Raw genomic sequence first — 22,771 nt, 5'->3', positions numbered from 1 at the left:
ACCTTTGCTGATCGGTGTAACAGAAACAAGCTAATAATACGCATCGTTAAATGTGTGGCTAAACCATTTGGTCGGTGTTAAGTCAGACTGGACCAAGTCGCAAATTTAAAAAAAAGAGTTAATGACAGCTCACGATCAACAATTTCCTAAGCTACATTTTACTCTAGTCAGATTACATAAATGTTGTAAACAGCCAGAGATATGAGATTATTTTGAACGATCGATACCTACAAACATACCAGAGTAGCGAACTTTGACTTCGTTTTTCTCGAAATCAGAATTTTGTCACTTGGTTCGGTCTGACTTAACACCGACCATTTTATCGTTGTAATGTAATGTACCTTCCTCATTTGACTATCAGATAAACGGAGCTGTTGTCGAACGCGTCGATCAGATTCATGATCTTGGAGTTCTGTTGGATAACAAGCTTACTTTCAATCAACTGGGATTCATCACAAAAATCGCTCGCGGCTTTAAAGATCCGCACTGCTTGAAAGCATTGTACATTGTACTGCGCATTAGTACGACAAATACTTGAAAACGCTTTAATCATCTGGAATCTCCATAACTTGTGCTGGACAGATAGAATAGAACGTGTGCAACGAAGATTTGTCCGTATCGCTCTAAGACATTTACCGTGGCGTCTACCTGATAATCTTCCTCGCTACGAAGAACGATGCCAGCTTTTAGACATGGAAACACTAGAGAGTCATCGGAAGAATCAACAAGCGACTTTTGTAGCCAAGTTTCTCAATAATGAACTTGATGCCCCGGGTTTGCTGTCTCGAATTGATTTTCGAGCTTCATGTAGATAGTTTCGTTCATCGAGTCTACTGACAAAGTGACAACTAGATTCCATCGGACCATGTACGGATTTTATGAACCACTATCGTTCACGCTGTCATTCACGGTGTCTTCACGCTGGTCGAAGACTTATTTGACATGGGAAGTTACCCTACACGCTTTCAGTAGAAGAATAACAAGGTCCAGGATGCTGCAATAGACTTAATTTTAGATTTAATTTTCATGTAGATAATGTCAATATCAAATGAATTGACCTATAGACAGCGCCGTAGCGCGCGGGTAGCCAGACTGGCCCCCGCCAAGGACGCTAGGTCTTGAGGGCGCCAAAAAGGGCCTGGACATCCGCAAGGCTCTAGTGGATGTTTAACCATTCTTTCAATCCAGATACTTTCGAAAGATCAATAAAAAGTATTGACATTACATTTCATGAAAAAACTGAAACAAATTATTCATCATTATTTCGAAAATATTCTCTCACTTTACTATTGATATTGTTCATCAGCTAGCGCACACCTTCTTCAGTTACGGTCTAGGCCTGCCGGTTTCACCAATTATTCTTCATATGAGCAACGTCGCTGGTGACTGCTTCTTCACCTTCAGCTTTCACTTTATTATCACCTGATAGGGTACGGGAGGGTATTTCCAGCACGCTACTAAATTCGGCATACATTACCTTTTTTTGCTGCGCTTTCCCAAATAAAAACTTTGCCGCTATATAACAATACTAGTAAATGTAAGTAACTTGCTAAATTTTATTCAATAAACATCAAAACCATTGTTTTTCCACTGGTACGTAATCAGGCTGAAACAAACCAGCAGCAATCGCTTACGCGTATCCGCTCTTGATGATGGTTTGAAAAACACACCGTTATGATCACGTTTACTTATTCTAGCAACTAGCTGTTTAAGCTGTGAATATGATGTCACAGAACAATTCTACTCCTTTTCATCACGGAAGAACACAAAAATTCCCCTGTGATATGAAAATGTAAATCAATTTTTATTCACTAGCAATCTGCAGCCTTTTGCTTTTAATTTCAGCATACGGTGCTTTATTTACACTACTACCAAGATGTGATGCAGTTGCGCCTGAAACTCTTCTATCGTGTTGACATAGCTAGTATTTGAGTGACAACCACTTGCTTCTGGTGCTAATGTATATGCACGATTCAATGATACTTTAGTGCCAGCAGCAAGCTGTTTTCACTGCAAAACTAGTTATCTTCAATGAACCGGTATCTAGGCAATACAGTGGACTCTCGGAAAAGTTAACTCTCTGAAAAGTTAATTGTTCAGAAAAGTCAGTATCTCAGGCAACACTCTAAAAAGTTAATTTTTGTCTTAACTTTTCTGAGAGTTTGAATTTATTGGTTGTGTGTTGTTCACACACGTGTGTTTACCTTCTATCTTTATTTCTCATTTTTCGGTTGATTGTCGCCTTTCACAGTTTCATACAGAGTCGCATCATAACTTGGATTAAATTAAATTCATTTACCTGACAGTTGCAGCAATAGTTTAATACGGACACATTTTTACTTCATGATGTTTGATAACATACTGGAAAAGCGCAAACTCAGATTGATTTTTAAATGCAAAAGAAGCAACAGCAGAGAACAAATAATAAGCACGAATATTATCAAAACGTAGTCATAGACTACGAAAAAACAAAAGTAAGCTAATATAACCGACTATTTTGAACTTACTGAAACGAACTAAGTATTAATAAGATAAGATCTTGCTACATATTTCATTCCATTACAACTTCCAGATGCATAAAAATGTATTTCCTATATTCGAGAATGTATTTTTCGCTTTTGTATTTATCATTTTCAATGACTTCTAGGACTACCCAGAAAAGTTAATCGACCCATTCCTCAATCGATTAACTTTTCCGAGAGTCTGCTGTACCGACAAGTTATTCATCGGTCTCTCTTTAGATCTGTTTTTGAAAAGCAGCTAATCCCTATTCAGGCTATTTCGGCCGGTCGGATCTAAAAAACACAGACACCAGTCCATGCTGGAATAGTAGCTGGGTAAATTGAACTAATAGGGTACGGGAGGGTATTCTCAGCCCATTAAGCGGTAGCCTAAACAATATTCAGGAATTACGTTGAAACTATATTCATTCGAGACAAGATTTTTATACCAGTAATATTTACTGAATATCGGCGTGTATTTTGGTCTTAATGATCAGTGATCAAGGATTTGTATCTATTGCAGTGGTTGGAGAATTCGCGAAAAAGTGATCGTTTGAATCGATGAACATCCCTCATGAACACACACTATTCGCCTGCCTCGGCGATAATGCACGCATCAGCTTTGAATTTTATCACGAACAGAACCTCAATGTGAACATCAGAATTCGTTCAAAAATTGAATATTGAACATTGAGTGTGTTCGATTTATCGGATATAGAATGTCCGGGGACGCCAGAAAGTATTCAAAACAATATTACCACGAAAAGGGAATAGTTTAAAATAGTGTTAGTGGCTTTACAAGCACCAGAAAGCAGTAATTTACACTTTTGCGTTGCTCACGATATTCGTATATTCAGCGATGCTATGAAGCGTGAGTGTATGATGCTCATTGTTATAGGCGAATTGAACCACTCGCGTAGCTGTTTTATCATGATAAAAACCGTTTGCCGATGCTCGGCGTATATATTCATTTTGCGAGTTTTCCAACCTCTGATCTATTGGAATCTAAACCATGAAAATTTGGCAGAGCTACCAGCGTTCAAATTCTTTCATACTTTCGTGACGGTAGCTACAATTTGAGCACTCGAGAAGCACCCCAGTAAACCATTTTGTTTGTATCTCGATTACAACTGAGATATACGAAATCATATCTGAACGAAAAAGTTATATTTCACGCCATATAAGAACATATATGTACCAAAGTGGAGGCGATATACGTGCGAAAATTTTGACAACTATTTGTAATTCTATTTTGCGTAGTTTTTATAACACGCAACTAAATACTTCTGAATATATGATTAAGATATAATCAAATATTGCAATTGTCTATACTGCTTTATAAATCACAGTCATGAATTGTATATGAAGACACGCACGACTGCAAAACAACTTATTGTTCACTTCGGTTTGACATACTCTAATCATTATGTAATTCCGATGTGAAATTGACATGAAAACGATTTAATGTGAACTTTCTATTACGATTTTGTGTTATCTGGGACTCGACTGGAATTCGCAAGGACAGCGTAGAACTGGCAGACCAGAGGCGGCTATCTGTCAATAGTAAAAATCTCTGATTTTATCCCTTTGTTCTACCGGACCGGCGGACATGGACACTTAAGTAAGTAAGTAAGCTACAATTTAAATTATGGAATGACACCCTGTGTATACAAGCCGCCCGTTATATACAGTCAAGTCTCGTTTAACGTCCCCTAAGGAGGGAGGTAAATAAAGTCGCCCAAGAAAAGGGGCTTTCAATTTAAAATTTTACATGGAACAACGAGGAAGTCAATTCGAATTCTAGACGCAAAAAGAGATGACAGTAATTCAAATTTTGGACGTAAAAAGAAAGAACAATAATTCAAATTTTGGACGAAAAAACGAGCAAGTATAAAGAAGTCATGTAAAATGAAAGAACGTAAAATAGAGATTCTAGTGTACGTAGTAGCTAAGTACCAGATCTTACTCGGGACCCCTTTGTCTTTCAGACATTTGTATATCTGGTATTGTAATGGAAATTCTCATACTTTTTAAAATGTCCAACCTAACTATACTGCCTGTTAGGGAAATTGATATTTAAAAGTTGAAACAAGTTTATAAAAAATAATGTTTTGATATCTGAATATCGAGTTGAGTTATAGTAGTTGCTTGCAAGTAAGTATTTTCTTTGATGCTTTTCTGACATTTGAATTCAAAGACTGTTGATTGTGTTTGAAGAAGCCTCAAATGCGGGATAACTAGGACTCAACAATATCCTTGTTCTTATTGCGTTCACTACTTTTCCCTCTAGCCCTTTCGATTCGTCTAGCACTGACCTTACCCCAGTTTCACACCCTTTCCCACCCACACTTTGCCAACTTTCACAAAGAACAATCTTTCACTAAAATGAATTTACCTTCACGTTGTCACAATGTTACCTACCGCACTATAAGTTTATGATATTTTAAATATTACATATTTTGTATATTTTAAGACAGATCTGTTTTTATTATTGCTGTTATTCCAATTTTGTGATACCTATGTCAAAATTTATTATCCAACATTAGTTGATTGCTTCGTTACAGTTATGAGGCAATAGCTTCAATTTTAATCCATAATCATTTTGTTACCAATATTCTTCCGGGTGGTACCCGTAGCTAGCAATTGTTGCATGCATTCATCATTTGATCCAACATTTGAGAACAGAATAGAACTACTTCGGATTTCTTCCAGTGGTTTTCATCGGTCGCATTCCTCGAACGCCATCCGGCCGGGTGATATTGATAGTTTGAAACGAACCAAACGAAGGGGAACAACCGATGCATTCTCTACGGAGGGAAACATATTTGTCCGCCACAAAACCACCAAACCTCATAAAGCTCTTTTGTGACACACAGTGGCACATACTGGGTACAGTTGAACTGTTTGGAATTTAGTGCAATCAAGAGCATCGACATATCATACGTTCGCACATTTTGAAACTCCACTGAAAAGCTGGACATGCCATGTGGTCCTCCTGCGACTGGGCACCGTCATCGGGCAACGGTTCATAACGGTAACCACAAGTTTGCACTGCCAGAACGTTCAATAAAATCCACTATAGAGCACAGCGCTGACTGGCAGTAGAACTTTCCGATTCCTAGTGGTGTTTTGTGCTCGTCGAACAGATCCATTACCATCCACCCAAAGCACTACTGTGGCGGGGTTTACAATTCGAATCGAAGCTCGAAAACTATTTGATTTCAGCCTTGAACCATGCTGTGCTGTTGTTGATGTTAACTTTTATAGCCATGCAGCACTTTCTACTATTGCTATTGTTGTTGATGATAGTGATGATGATGCTGATGATGATGACGATGATGACGACGAGGACGAAGGTCGTAGAGGTGGTCCCTTTGGAGGATTGGATTATGGGTATAGTTTACATTGGGAAAATTTCTTGCCTATTTGACTTGTACAATCTATTCAATTTTGTGTTTGGTTTGTTGTAGGGTGGATGCAAATTGAAAATATTTTGAAAGGTGAAAAATTTGTAAATAAAATTTCTAAAACTTTAAATTTCAACGAGAAATGTTTGATCATCAGTTTTAGAGGCTCTCTCATGTAACAAGCTTTTAACAAGTGAAAGCAGTTGTTCTATCCAACTGTGGCTACTGCATTGATCTCTTTGTTCAGACAACGGGAGAATTGAAGCGAACTAGATGAATAAATGCAACCCAACACAGTTTTATGAAAACGTTGCAGTGCAGTGAGGATCGTACTTATAAAAGAGAACAGATGGTAAATGCATTATGATGATTTTTTTGGGAAGAATAGTTAGTTTTGAATTCAATTTGAGCTGGTTACCGAATTTAAAAAAGTACAGTATTTTAGTTTATTTTTGTATTATCAATTTTTTACTGCTTCAATTTTTCCCTAAATGGATGACTATGCAAGTACAATTACATTTGAATTTGAAACAGGTTACACGTTATTGATTTTACATCGTTGGTAATTATTCCGTAAAACATGCGACGGGAAATCTGTCCCCCACGGTTTTGAAGGTACGACCAAATCATCCAATCTATCGCAAACTGATATCGTTGTACTTTTCGCTAGCCGCGATTACCGGTAGGTATCTATTCGGAATGTCGTTCCAGAGCACACACACCGGTCAGCATCGGAACAGTAGTACGTAGTACCGTGATAAATATACAGTTTTCTTCTATGAAATCCCGTGATGATAGTATAGAGGATGAGGTGTTTGTACTGCTGTAAACGACAACCCAACTGAACGGGACTGCTATATCCTATGGGCGGGCAAGTTAGTTTAATTGCATTTCGAACATGGTCCAACCTGGCTCACCATTAGCAAAGAGATTAAATTTATTCCCGTATAGAACCGTTGTCCGTTGGGGAGCGTGCTATGTAATAGGGGAAATAACATCCATACTTGCGATGGTCGCAGATTCACTGTTGCATAAATTTTGTCCAATGCTAACAACGGAACTTTAATTGATACACATTATGCTCAGGGTGGCTAGCTGGCTGGCTGGGTAATGGGCCGGGTGGAGGCGTACAGTCGAGTCACGGCAGCAGTCACGAACTAACTAGCTTCTTGATGCCAATTTGCCTTTAACGAGAAAATATGGTTTTCGACAGCTTCTCCATTAATTTTGTTCGCCGCAACTTATCGCGTAAATTAGGCATCTCGGAGGCGTCTGTCGAGTTGTATTTTTTCCAGCGAACAATTTGTCACTTGCATGTCCAGAAACGAATGATGAGGCCATTATTCATTTATTTGACGTGAAAAAATAATTAAACGGGTCTGTCGATTAGCAATGCCAAAAGTTGAAGATGTCAAACTCACTTTCTTAGAGGCCTAATTGTAGTAAAATATTTTTATAAGCACTGTATATCACAAGCGGCACATTTTTATATATGGGTCATTCCATCTCAAGTTCTATCACAAAAATTGGAAAAATTGGATCCGACCATCAGCGATTTTAACCAAAATTGGCATAATTGTTCATCCCGACCCACATAACCAATTTCCCAAAGTTTTATGCCGATTGATCAATCCTTCTCCTAGCAATGGTGCTACTTCCTTTTTTACAGATTTTCAAAAAAAAGTCAAAAAAGTTTTACGGGTTTAAATATCTCTGAAACAGTTTGATGTGAAGTCATGCCAATATACTTTTTCTATGGGTTTTTGGGCGAGCAATCGAATGATGTTATCTGTTTTTCTCTAATTTGTCGAAATCATACATTTTTGTGCAATTTAAAACTAAAAATGCGAATATCTCAAAACACCCCCAATTTTATTTTCAAATAAATATGCTTAAAATGTTCGCCATAAAATTCTACATAAGAATCACTAAACTAGAAAAAACAATATTGGTAGTTTGGGAGTTATGGCGTTTTGAATATCTGGGACATGCGTAATTCTATCTAAATTGTTAGTGAAAGTATGTTTGAACAGGTGTACCTGAAGAAAATTCTTGACTAAATCATGTATTTTAATGAAAAAAATGCATTTTCAACATAGAATCAACATAACAAATTGTGATGTTCTGGATACTTTTGCATAAAAAAACAATTTCGTACAAATTTTTATAGTTTTATTATTTACTTGTGCTAGTTAATTGGGCAATGTTGGGTGACTAAAACGAGAGAGGTGGTTAGGCACGATGCCTAACGTAACGATAGTGCACGTAAGTTGCTTACTGATAAAAGGGCGGTAGCAGCCATGTAGAACAAGCACTCCAGACGCTGCTAAATGGAATGATAAACGCGGAGATCAGCAGGAAACATGACAAGAATTGTGAGCGATGACGAAGCTGCTGAACCACCACCACAGGAGGAGATAAAGAAGGCAATCAGTGAGCTAAAAACGGTAAGAGTGCTGGGAAGGACGGTATCCCGGCTAAACTTTTAAAAGCGGGGAATAAGCGGCTGTACGAAGCACTCTGCCATTACCTCTGGCACATTGCCAAGATCTACGAGGAAGAACGAATATCGAAGGAGTGGTTGGTTGGCCTCATTGACCCTATTTTTAAAAAAGGGCATCAACTCTAGTGTAAAAACTATCGATTACATTACTCAACTTTGCCAAGACTAGACTGAGGTCGTTAGCGGATTCCTTCGTCAGCGCGTACCGACCTGCTTTTCTTGAGGGTCACCCCATGAGTCCATGACAGATTATATGTTTGCCCTACCCAGGGATGGTTCGATCACTTTGACTCAATTTTGATTCATTTGACAGTAGCGTCCTAACCGAGCAAAATTTGACAAATTGATGTATGGGACATTTGTAGATAATAACTAGATCTACAATTTTGCTGAATAAAAGGTTGCTGTATCTTTTATAGTTACAGTGCTACAATGCTAGTACCTCATAAGTAACTAAATGAACGTTCATTTAGTTACTAAAGAGGTACTAGCATTGTAGCTCCGTAACTACAAAAGTTACAGCAACACTTTATTCAGCAAAATTGTAAATAATAACGAGTTCTACAAATGTCTCATACATAACTTTGTCAATTTTTGCTCGGCTGAGACGATAGTGTCAAATGAATCAAAATTGAGTCTAAGTGATCGAACCATCCCTGGCCCTACCTCAGTTATTAGACAAGTTCTGGGAGCACAACGGTGTACGATTCAGTCAAACGGAATGAGCTGTGGACTGTGGCAGACAATGTTAGAACGTTTACTTGCTTAAGTGGTTTGCCGTCCTAAGACAATAAAGCCTGTTGAACAAGGTTTCTCCAATTAACTCGGTTGTGGGCTACGGCTCTCCAATTCCCTGGACACCAAGTATTCTCCGCCAGATCTCACTTCACCTAGTCTAACCATCTTGCTCGTTGCGCTCCTGGTCGTCTTGTTCCTACCAGATTTGAGGCAAACACCATCTTTCCAGGATAAATTTCCGGCATTCTTGCAACATGTCATACCCTGGACGTATCCGTCCAGCTTTAGCTACATTTTGCATACTGGGTTCGCCATAAAGCTATGCCAGTTCATGGTTCATCCCCCGTCTCCATACTCCATTTTCCTCTACGCCGGTGAAGATCGTTCTTAGCACTCGTCGTTCCTAAACTTCGAGCACACGTCAATGCTTTCCTAGCACAGATGACACAAATATATACGAGATGAGCTATGGGTTAAGCTCCCTTATCATTGTATTTAATTTACGCCCTAGCTGTTGCTGCTTCCCCGGATAAGGCAACGAAGATATCCAAATTCACCAAGCGAGACGCCAGCAAACCGAAGAATCCAACAACTCATCCGCCAGCAAACGATCGTCATTCGGTCGCGACACATCGGCAGGAAAGGTTGTATTTGAAACATTGCTTCTGCATGCCTCTGCCTGCCTTTGCTGCTCATCGTCATTCGGTCGCGACACATCGGCAGGAAAGGTTGCATTTTAAACATTGCTGCTGCTTGCCTGCCTTTTGCTGCTCATCGTCATTCGGTCGTGACACATCAGCAGGAAAGGTTGTATTTGAAACATTGCTTCTGCTTGCCTTCCTTTTACTGCGCTCTGTACATCGTCATTCGGTCACGATATATCGGTAGGAATAGTTGTATTTGAAACATTGCTTCTGCTTGCCTTCGCAATGCTCATCGACATTCAGTCAGCGGTTTTGGTGATTGACGCATCGGGCTGGCAGCTTTCGAGTCACATCCGTGGTATAATTTTAAAGGTTGTATTTGAAACATTGCTTGCCTTACGGTGCGCATCGTCATTCGGTCAGCGGCTTTCGTTGACGACACATCGGCAAGCAGCTAGTATAACACCATTACAACATAACATCATAAATATAATAGTCTATCTTGATAACAGATCCCACCAGTAGCGTTTGTCCGGTAAACAGTATTCCCACCATTAATCCACACATCAATAACCTATCTGATGGACGAAATTAAACAATGGGCACCCCGAGTTTGAAATTTAAGAATTCGAGGTGCTTGTCTAGTGTGCGTGTCCAGGTGTAAGAATTTTCAGATTATTAGGGTCCCTCAATATCGGAACGAGGGTCAGGCATATATGTAAGGTCAGCAGATGCTCATAAACCAAGTTAACGCTGCCTGTTACCTTGAGGAGACGACTTTTTACCAATTTGACGACTGTTTCCCAGAGCCCTTCGAAATGTGGGGCTCTAGGCGAAATGAACTTCCAAATTATTTTGTTGGTTGAACACCAGATGAAGATCTGTTCACGATCGGCGGCTTAGGCCTTCAGCATGCTCTAGATTCTGTTGAGAGCAGGGATGGAAGATCAGTGATTTTGATAAAATCTGTGAGTTATCGCCACACGCACAGATCATGACAAACAGTGAATCTTTAGCGTTGATCACAAGATTTTGTTCTCTAAACAGTCTCAGCAGTCGATCACAGTGTTACATCTTACCTAGCTGCGAGAAAAAAGGTCACACATTTTGTTTGTATTGTGATTCATACGATGCACACAGCCAATCGCCTGTATCTATACCTATAAAGAAGGATTTCTGTCTGTCTGTCTGTCTGTCTGTCTGTCTTTCTGTCTGTCCTGTGTTCCTTATAGAATCAAAAACTACTGAACCAATCGGCGTGAAAATTTGCATGTAGAGGTTTTTGGGGCCAGGAAAGGTTTTAGTGATGGTTAGAGACCCCTCCCCCCACTAAGAGGGGGGGCTCCCATACAAATGAAACACAAATTTCTGCATAACTCGAGAACTAATCAAGCAAATAGAACCAAATTTGGCATGTGGGTGTTTTCGGTGACAAGAATTTATTCTAGGGTAATTTGAGACCCCTCCCCTCTTTATAAGGGGAATTATAACTCCTCTCCCCTTTAAGAGGGGGGGTTTCCATACAAATTTCCTCATAACTCGAGAACTAATCAAGCAAATGGAACCAAATTTGGCATGTGAAAGTTTTCGAGGGCAAGAAAATTTTCTATGTTGAATTAGGACCCCTCCTCACTTTAAGAGGGGGGGCTCCTGTACAAATGAAATACCAATTTCCTCCTAACTCGAGAACTAATCAAGCAAATAGAACAACATTTGGCATGTGGGTGTTTTTTTTGGTGACAAGAATTTATTCTATGATGAATTGAGACCCCTCCCCTCTTTATAAGAGGAATTATAACTCCTCTCCCCTTTAAGAGGGGGGGCTTCCATACAAATTTCCTCATAACTCGAGAACTAATCAAGCAAATGCAACCAAATTTGGCATGTGAAGGTTTTCGAGAGCAAGAAAATTTTCTATGGTGAATTAGGACCCCTCCCCACTTTAAGAGGAGGGGCTCCTGTACAAATGAAATACAAATTTCCTCATAACTCGAGAACTAATCAAGCGAATTGAACCAAATTTGGCATATGTGTGTTTTTGGAGACAATTTTTTTTCAATGATGAATTGGGACCCCTCCCCACTTTAGGAGGGGGGGTCCTATACAAACGAAATACAAATTTCCTCATAACTCGAGAACTAATCCAGCAAATGGAACCAAATTTGGCGTGTAGGTGTTTTTGGAGGCAAGAATTTTTTCTGTGATGAATTAGGACCTCTTCCCACATTAGGAGGGGGGGCTCCAATACAAATGAAATACAAATTTCCCCATAACTCGAGAACTAATCAAGCAAATAGAACCAAATTCGGCATGTGGAGGTTTTTGGAGGCAAAAATATTTTCTACGGTGAATTAGGATCCTTCCACACTTCAAGAGGGGGGGCTTCTACACAAATGAAATACAAATTTCCTCATACACTCAAGTACTTTTTTTACACGGTTTGTTTTTTCGATCATTAAGAACGGGGCAACACAGGGACCATTCATCTATTTCTCAATACATTTGGGAGCGGCCCGACATTCGTCACGTAGTTTGTAAATGGTCCCTAAGTTACACCGTTCTTGAGTAATCGAAAAAAACAAACCGTGTAAAAAAAGACTTGAGTGTAATTCGAGAACTAATCAAGCAAATGGAACCATATTTGGCATGTGGGTGTTTTTGGAGGCAACCATTTTTCCCATTATGAATTAGGACTTCTTACCTTTTTAGGAGGGGGGGGGGCTCCCATTCAAACGAAATACAAATTTGCTCATAACTTTAGAACTAATCAAGCAAATGGAACCAAATTTGGCATGTGAGAGTTTTAGATGGCAGAATTTTTTTTCTGTGGTGTATTACGACCCCTTTCCCTTTTAAGAGGGTGGGCTCCCATACAAATGAAATACAAATTTCCTTATAATTTGAGTACTAATCAAGCAAATGGAACCAAATTTAGCATGTAGGAGATTTTTGAGTCTTGAATTTATTTTATGATAGTTAGAGACCTCTCACCCCTGTGGTAGGGGGATATGGACTCTCATACAAATAAAACAGAAATTTTTGCGAAACTCAAAAACTAATCCAACTCGAGAAATTCGAGACTCTTCCATAAAACATTAATCAATAACAAGACCACAAAAACTATCTATAGTAACACTAGATCATTCAGGACGAGCCGGTCGCGAGTGTTGCCGGTGACCCGCCGTCGGAAGTGCCGCCCACTGGGGGGCTTGCAAAACTCGAGATAGTGACAAAGATCATCCGAGATTCATGATTTATGTACAACACAGGTTAATTTGTGGCAATACGAAGTTTGTCGGGTCAGCTAGTCTGTTATATTTCTCAACGCAATCATGCAATGAACATGATCTGACATGAGGTTTGTTATAATCTGTGCGGATCGCGACAAAGTGTTTGTCGTTTACAAGTAGTGATGTCAATGAATCTGAATCTGATCGCTTCTATGATCTTGATCACTAGAAGCGATTTTTTCCATCCTTGGTTGAGAGCATTTGAGGCCCCCTTGAAGGTAGTAGGATTGTCGGAATGGAGCTCCCACACCTTTGCTTGGCGGGCGAAAAGACATCGGAGCACAGTTAAGAATGCAGGAGTTGTTAGGTCACTCACTAACTCGATTAGAACACCTTTAGTTGAAAAGCAGACGAAGATGGCCATGCAGCCTCTAAGTAGAACGGTCCACAATAGTCCACACCGCACATGGATAATGGACGCGTCTGAAAAACTTGGTGAGTGGTGGAATGAACGAATAGTATGGTGCGCTCACGATCATTGTAGCGATATTCAACCCAGAACGATGAATCATTGCCCACTTCCGCAATCGTTGAATATCGCAGTAACGCAGTATGCTACTATTTTGTTGAAGTCTTCTGTATTCAGAGTAGCGTGAGAATAGTCTTGGGTCAGCGACCGGGACTCAACACGAGGCAGTACGAGTCGTTCCACCAATAAGATAAGTTGAGAAGGTCCGGTGGATTTAAGCCGCGTGAATCATCATAGTTCAGATTTTAGAGACTCGATTAACGACGAATGTCTTCCAGCGATATGGAGAGGCACGTAGCCACTGTAGTACAGTGTCCAGTTGAGTGACTAATTTTGCGGCGCATAGTTGTAGCCTGGTTGTAGGCACCGTAAGCGATTCAAGAAGCGTCGGTGAAGAAATGCAGCTGAATATTTTTGACTTCAGAAGCCAGTTTAAATCGAGGAATAAGGATATTGGCGAGAATGTATAGAGTAGGGTAGGGTGGAACAGTTTTCGTGAAAATTGGAGTTTTCCTAATAGAGAGCCCCGTTCACAATCACGCTTCAGTGTCCACAATCGTTGCATAAAGAACTCGATGTTATGTCGTTGGGCATAACAGTCCAAGAATGTCGAATATTTGGGTGATGTAAGACATCACATTCCGCTTGGTGAGGATGGCCGCAGAGAGAGGCAACTCAACCTTAAACCGAAGCTGATTCAAGGGATCCCACAAAAGGCCGATTGTGGAGTTTGTCTGCTCATTCTGCACGTCGTGTAGCGGTTGAATTACCAGATCTTCTGGCGGAACATTCTTCAGAACTTCCGGGGCGTTAGATGTTTTTCAGCGTGAGCCCATCGGAATTGAGCTTTCTGATGATTTCTGATCATGATCCTTTGCAATCTGCTAAACCGTCTTTGTTCTTAGGCATGAAGCACTTGCCGTTCCGTATGTCACTGGTCTGTAGTTCGTAAGTGGCGATCGGATTAGTGGAATTTCTGCGGTAACGACTTCTTGGTTGCCCGGGTTATTCAGGCACAGGAGACTACGGTCTGCGATTGGTCTGGATTCTTTGAGGATTATTTCAGAATTTTCAACTGTCGGTAGACGCACGATGTATCTGCCTGTGGCTATTGCTACGTATAGGTCGTTGCAACGAGCTTTCTCGATATACCGGACCGGAACGAATGGGATTGTCTCAATTTTCCAGGAACCGGAATTGGCATCTGCAAATTAAGCATTCTGCAGCTTCTACGCTGAGATGTCAATTTGGTGTAGTTGGCAGCTCCGAGGATAGCTGCTTCAATACGAAGAATTGTAATTTCATCAAAATCGATTGATCTTCCGATTCGATGGTTGCAATAATAGCACTACTTATCTTCCGTGTGGATGATCCGATCCTACCGATAGATGCATGAGCGGTGGCTTTGAAACGAAATCGGACATCAATGCCGAATCGAGGGGAGTTCGACCCTTGTGGATTTTGCCGTAATCGTCGATGATGTTGGGGACAATAGGTTTCTGCAGTGTCATAGTGCATGAAGCAAAATCCAGAGGGTACGAGGTGGAAGAAAGCGGTTGTTGAACCATTGAGGCTAAGAAACGAAACATGCTATTGATAACACTATTCTCTTACAGAAACCTAACTAAGTCTAACCTAAGCTGAACTATTTAGCCACCCACATTACTATTATTTTGAACACAACTCTAGTGTTCTGTATGAAAGTTCTTTGGGGCTGTAGGAAATAACCGCAGTCTCTAAAAATGTATTTTCTCCGGATCCGGCCTATCCGTACTTAATTCTATCTTGTCAGCGATTGTTTCTACAAATAGGTAGTATTCCTGCTGGCATTGTCCACAAATACAACTGTCTCAGCTTTGCGTTTGTTGCAGCTTTCACCTGTCATCGAGAATCCTTTTCATCCAATTACATCGAGTGCGTGCCCTGCCTGCTTGCATTCGTATTCGCCAATAAAGTACGAAATGCTACCACTACTGTCCTCGTCTATGTATTACATGTAGTATAGACTCGAAATGGCTGGAACGAAAGCTGAAGACGGTATGTACCTGCATGAAATATTTAGGAAACAATTTTCCTCACTCGCTGCGAAAATATTAAATTAAACGAATACACGCATCACAAAAGTGTCATCAATAATTTAAGTGGTTCCATCCGGAATGGTTTCGGAATGGCTGGCGGGAGGCATCGACATGTGCACGTGTATCTGATGCTGAGCACACGGAAATGTTTCTACCCCGAAATAGAAGCCATACGAAGTTGGATGCTGCAGCACAATAGGTCCTTTTGATTGTTATCCTTTTTATCGTTAGCAATAGTTGCGACGAGCTCCGGGTGAAATGGATTGTGCACGATTATATCGACGACGGTCGGTCGCATGGTGAGTAACGCTTAGGTAGGACAAATCGTATCTTGCTTCTAATTAGACATGTTTCTTATGAGTAGGGCTAGGTTGCGGAGGGAACTGTGTACTAAGTTGTACGACAGTTTGTGTAATAAAAAATACAATAGAAAGAACTATCCGAACATGTTACTTATTTGATATCGTTAGTCTAAACTCTATAAAATTGTTTTTTTTTCATCATGAAAACATTCAAGGATTGGAAGATAAATTTTTACTACAGACATTAGCAGAGTCTTGACACTAAATTTAAATGGAAACGAGTGAAATATGGTCGTAATAGAATAATTAAGATAGATGTTAAAGTTGTCTGTTTCACTTAAAACTTTACGGCGCAACTTTTACTGCAAAACAGAAATGGGTTCATTGTCCTTCCACCGAAGATGATTTCAGGGAAATGAAGCCTTGCCGGTGTCGGTTCGGTACCTACCTGCATGCAGCCAATAGAGACACTGCGATGTGCCATCACCATAAATTTCCAGCTATTCCAGCCAGCGTTCGTGCTCTGGCGTCCGGATAGTTCCGCAAAGATGCTGCCGCTGGCTGGAGCTGTGCGTGACACGTTATTGCTCAGAAATAGTCGTCGCGGTCGTGCGCGAGGCAAGAATGGTGTTGTGTAGATGTACGGTTAGTGTGTGCATGTTGAACCGAAGCGTTCGTTCCTCCTCAACCTGTGAGGCGGCCGGCGGGAGGAAACCCGCACGAATGCCGTTGTCGATGGAAACAATCGTTCCGTTTGTTACTAACAGCCGTACAGGGGAAGAAGGTTGGGTTGGATGGTGCTTTCTAGTTATCCGAAGCTAGGCAAGGAAAGGTAGAAATGGATAAAGGCAGGAAGGAAGGAGTTTATTCCTTTTGCAGCCTGTCGAATATAGTTTGCTGTGCCAATGTAGACATCTCGGTGCGAAACGAAACAAGCGAAATTTGCTTTAGCCGAGCAGATACCTTGGGGAACGTCAAGCTGACACGTGAATTTGTTGCAATTTGTGGAAATTGAAATTTGGGTGGCGCCTATGCCATGCGGTAGCGAGAGTGCCTATTTGCTTCTTCTGACATATGTGTGTGCAATTCAGATAGCAAATCAGCAACATGAAGAAAAGTTTGACTGACTGAGTCTTATCATCATACAAATAGAAATTGTGTGAGGCAAACATCAACATTTTGAAAGTGAATTGAAATGTTTTAATTCTTGTTGTAGTGTACGGAATGTATATAAAGCATATCCATTTGTGAACATCGCTTTCACAACTTTATTTCAAGTGTGGTAAGTTTTTTCAATGCAGCTCAGATCCATTCTTCTTGCTGCATTAAAATTACTCACAGTATGGTGATTCTTTTTAGCAACATTACTGCGTCGTCAAACAGCGACTGCCAATGATAGTTTACTTTTAAAGCGGGGTTTGTACCGGCTGTACAAGACGGGAGTTTCGTTTATGAACAAACACTTCGCTTTTAGGACACTACAAATAGTAAATGAAGGATGTAGTTATAGAAAAACTTGTACTTTGAGAGAAAATATCCCGTCCTTTTCGAAAACATGAACGCGGATGAATTCGCCTAAAAGTGAAATTGTTTGTCTGCTTTTCTCAGAAAAAAAATTATAAAGCCTACATATCGCCGTTACTCGCATAACAGTCCCATTATTTATGGAGTTTCCTATAGAAATGGGACTGTTATGCGGGTAGCGGTAGCATATTTTTGGTCGAATTTGGTTTTATTAATCAACATTGGTATGAAATGGGTAAGAGTCCAACATAGCTTTTGCCATCCCAAACCCCTACCTAGCGCCTCCTCGTGGCCATAACCGGTAATACTCTACTGAATAGCTAAGCCAGAAAGTGCGATACTCCGTGGTTTCTTTCTTTCAGAAGTGTTCTATTAGAAGCTTTCATATTGGCTCATAACGAATAAAGTTATGTTTTTCGATATGTACTGCATGTAGCGTACTCAAAAATTGTTTAACTGAAAGATATTTCCAACCTAAAGATTAAGATAAACCATAACATCCCAATCGTCAGATGGCCAGATTGATGGATTATCCCAAATTCACGGTAAGTTAGTTGAGCGTCTCGACACATGCAGGTCGGTTCGGTACCCTTGCGAAGTGGTCGGTCTACCGTAGTCTCCCAACTTTTGCCAGATGTACGATAGGAATCTCTCCAACCCTGCTGCTAGTGGTTCGTACGCCTACACTACTGTTCGTTTTCCATTTGTACTCCGGCAAAAATATTCCGCAACATCTTTCGATCAAATACGACAAGTGCACATATGTCTTCCGTAAGCAAAGTTATTGTCTCAAGTCCATAGAGGACTACCGGTCTGACTAGCGTTTTGAACATCGTCAGTTTTCCTACCATATATTTGGTTTTCGACGCATTGATTTGAAACCCAATCCCTCTAGCCTGCGTTTTAAGTCTGGCGTGGTTGGCCTTCGCCATCCGTAAAGCAAAGCCTGGGTGCTAATTCCGTTATCGAAATTTGACCTTCTGTTTTTATACGACAGACGTCGCAACCAGCTGTTGGAATACAGGACAGTTCGGGGTCAGCGCTACGATCCTATTGACTCTAACAGCCTCTCCCAGCCGAGATTCGAACATACGACGACTGGCTTATTAGACCAGCGTCTTACCTCGAGGCCAACTGGGAGGGCTCCCCCATCCGTAGGTTTCTAATAATGATGTCGAGGTCGTCTGCGAATGCTAGGAGTTGCCTTAAGTAGGAATGGCTTTGATTGGTTTGTCCTGAAAACTGTACTCGTGCATTATTTGCTATAGCTGTTCGCGCTTGACTGTATCGTATGCTGTGACATCCGGATACGATTTGGAGATCAGCTGGTTATCGACAGGAAACCTGGAAGTGGCGGAAAACAAAGGCAGATTATCCAAAACCCGAAATTGTCAGCGAGTGATCCGGCGGAAATTGCAGAAATTACGCAATGTTATATCCCGAAATGTGCTTTTAAACAAGGCACAAATTGTACTGGATCATAACGCAAAGCAAAATTTGGAGGTAAAGAACCGCTGAAGGAAGCTCAACGAGAAAAAGAATGGATGTCGGTTGATGAAATTTACTGTCAGGTTATTTTCGGACGAACTCCGATGAGGATTTTATATTTTATTTCATCCATTCCCTGGTAGACTGCAAAATAAAAAGATTCTCAATAATATTTCTCATTTGGCAAGCCATCTGCAGCTGCGGATTGAAAAGTGACACCAGGAACTTGATATTTTTTGACGTAAGATTACGTCTTTGTTCACTATAGCGGGTAGCACTTTGGGAAAATGAAAATAGAAGTGTAATAGACACATTCCAGCGTTACGGCACACTATCCCTACTATACAGATTGGTTCCTGTTTCATCAGATCCCTGGAATTCTAGTGGAAAATGAAGTATTCTTTAAGCAACTATTTTACAAGGTATTTGCCAAAAAATGGTGAAACAGAAAGCGATTCACAGGGTAACAATGGGTGCTAATTGTGACCCGTAACGCTGGAATGTGTCAATAGGTTGAATGAAAGATTTCAAATACAAATAGTTACATTAAGCCTATACCAATTTGATTTCTGTGTTTGGGAAGTGCGCCAGAGTGCAAAACCACCCCTTTTCTTTAATCGATTTTATCGTTTGAACAATTAATGTAGTCCAATTTTATGTCCTGACTGGTGAGCGGCCATCCTTTCTTTGAGCACTATCTTAAACGAATTTTTTACATTGAATTCGCAACTTTTTGATAGTGGTTGATAGTGGTTTGGGTATGAAATGGAGAGAGTTACCTGGAAGGAGCTTCAAACATAGCTCTGGCTCTCTCAAGCTCCCACCTGGCGCCTCCACGCAGATCTAAGTCAAATGATGACGGTCGATGGCCTTACCCGGAAATGCTTCATGTACTAACTGAAGCAGCTGAGCTAGGAGGTGCGAACTAGAGCGCCTGTTCTCCAGGTGAGGGGCGGCTCACAGAGCGTCTGTCTCGTAACGGGCGGCTGAATATGAAATGCTGTATCCCGCAAGCTATACCTAAGAAGGCAGACCCATCAGCGGGATGTAGGTATCGCGACCCCGGTGAGGTGGTATACCGAAAACTCAATTACCACGAACAACGAACAAAGAAATTAAGGGATAACGATTGGAAACTTGGTACCTGGAATGTCCGAACTCTCCATGAACCATGAACCACGAACGAGCTGGCTTGCTTGCTCGAGAGCTGCATCAACTCGGAGTGGAGATCGCTGCTATTCAGGAAGTTCGGTGGCCAAATTCCGGAGAAAGGGAGTTCCGTGCAGTAGACCCTATTGCAGGCCCTTCTTTCAAGTACCATATCTACTACAGTGGCGGTAAGAAAGCGGTAAGAAAGCTGAACACGGAGTCGGTTTCGTAGTGTTGGGAAAACAAAAGCAACGAGTTATCCGGTGGAGGCCCGTAGATAACCGTATATGCGTGTTGAGGATTAAGGACAAATTCTTCAACTATAGCCTAATCAACTTATACGTACCGACAAATGATAAATCCGATGATGCTAAAGACGAGTTTTACGACAGGCTTGAGAGGACCTAATGGAGAGTGCCCAAAACACGACGTGAAAATCATCATCGGAGATGCAAACGCGCAGATCGGGAGGGAGGAATTCTTCCGTCCTGTTATTGGAAGACATAGCCATCATCTGGGCCATCATGCAGCTAAAGAACAACAAGTCAGCTGGAAAAGATGGCATCGGAGCGGAGCTTATTAAAATGGGACCAGAAAAGCTGGCCGTTTGTCTACACCGACTAATTGTTAGAATTTGGGATACCGAACAGCTACCGGAGGAGTGGAAAGATGGGGTTATCTGCCCGATCTACAAAAAGGGCGACAAGTTGGACTGTGAGAACTATCGAGCGATCACCGTTCTCAATGCCGCTTATAAAGTGCTGTCCCAAATCATTTTCCGCCGTCTATCACCAATTGCGAATAGATTTGTGGGAACTTATCAAGCCGGCTTCGTCGAAGGTCGGTCTACAACGGATCAAATATTTACACTGCGGCAAATCCTCCAAAAGGGCCGTGAATACAGAGTTCCCACGCATCATTTATTCGTTGACTTCAAAGCCGCATATGATACCATCGACCGGAAAGAGCTATGGAAAATCATGGACGAGAACAGCTTCCCCAGGAAGCTCATCAAACTGATTAAATCTACGATGGATGGTACGCAGTGCTGTGTTCGGATTTCGGGTGGATTGTCAAGTTCATTCGAATCACACAGAGGGCTTCGTCAAGGTGATGGTCTTTCATGCCTGCTGTTCAACATAGCGCTACAAGGTGTTATGAACCGAGCGGATATCAACACGCGGGGCACGATATTCAACAAATCTAGTCAATTCGTCTGCTTTGCCGATGACATGGATATTATCGGCAGAACATCTGTGGCGGTGGCTGAACAGTACACCAGACTAAAGCGCGAAGCAGAAAAGATTGGGTTAAAGGTAAATACGTCTAAAACAAAGTACATGCTGGCCAGCGGAACCGAGGCCGAACGACACCGCTTGGGCAGTAGTATATTGATCGACGGCGATGAGTTTGAGGTAGTCGATGAATTTGTCTACCTTGGCTCACTGGTAACGGCGGACAATGATACCAGCCGTGAGATTCGGAGGCGTATTATCAGCGGAAGTCGTGCTTACTATGGGCTCCACAAGCAATTGCGGTCGAGCAGACTAAGTCCCCGTACAAAGTGCACCCTGTACAAGACGCTTATTAGACCGGTTGTTCTCTACGGGCATGAAACATGGACAATGCTCGAGGAGGACCTGCGAGTGCTCGGAGTTTTCGAACGACGAGTGCTAAGAACGATCTTCGGCGGCGTACAGGAGAACGGAGTATGGAGGCGGAGGATGAACCATGAACTCGCACAGCTCTATGGCGAACCCAGCATCCAGAAGGTGGCTAAAGCTGGACGGATGCGATGGGCAGGGCATGTTGCAAGAATGCCGGACAACTGCCCTGCAAAGATGGTGTTCGACTCAAATCCGGTAGGAACAAGACGACCAGGAGCGCAGCGAGCAAGATGGTTAGACCAGGTGGAGCGAGATCTGACGGAGAGTACTCGGTGTCCGAGGAATTGGAGAGCGGTAGCCCTCAACCGAGTTACATGGAGAAATTTTGTTCAACAGGCTTTGTCTTAGGACGGCAAGCCACCTAAGTAAGTAAGTAGCCTCCATCTGTCGACCAATGATAACGGTCTGAGGCTCTTAAACTTTGCCGCGGCCAGAGGGATGGCCATATGTAGCACCTACTTTCCACGTTTGAATATTCGGAAACAAACCTGGAGGCATCCAAATGGAGACTCTAGCTCTCAGATCGATCATGTCTTGATTGACGGTCGACACTTTTCGGATATTATCGATGTACGGTCTTTTCGGGGACCAAATATCGACTCTGACCACTATCTCGTAGTGAGTAAGATTCGCGCAAGGCTGTCGAACACGGCGAAAGCTCGCACTGAGAGGACGCTGTGGTTCAACATCCAGCGGTTAACGGCAGACGGCGTAGCAGTGGAGTACGCCAGGAAGCTTGACCAGCGAATCGCAGAACAACAGGTAGAAGACGACATAAATGGGCTGTGGAGGAACATCCATGGTGCCATCCAAACAGCAGCGAGAGAGGTGGTAGGCACGACGCGTGGAAGACAGTGTAACAGCTGGTTTGATACCGAATGCCAGAGAGTGACAGATGAAAAGAGCCAGCCTTGGAGTCGCATGCTCACTGCGGCAACGCGTCAAAACAGAGAGAGGGACAGAGAGACTAGAGCTGCGGAAAAAAGAAATCATCGTCTAAAGAAACGCGAG

Source organism: Sabethes cyaneus, chromosome 3, assembly GCF_943734655.1.
Source record: "Sabethes cyaneus chromosome 3, idSabCyanKW18_F2, whole genome shotgun sequence".
Lineage (NCBI taxonomy): Eukaryota > Metazoa > Arthropoda > Insecta > Diptera > Culicidae > Sabethes > Sabethes cyaneus.
This window is presented reverse-complemented; position numbering follows the sequence as displayed.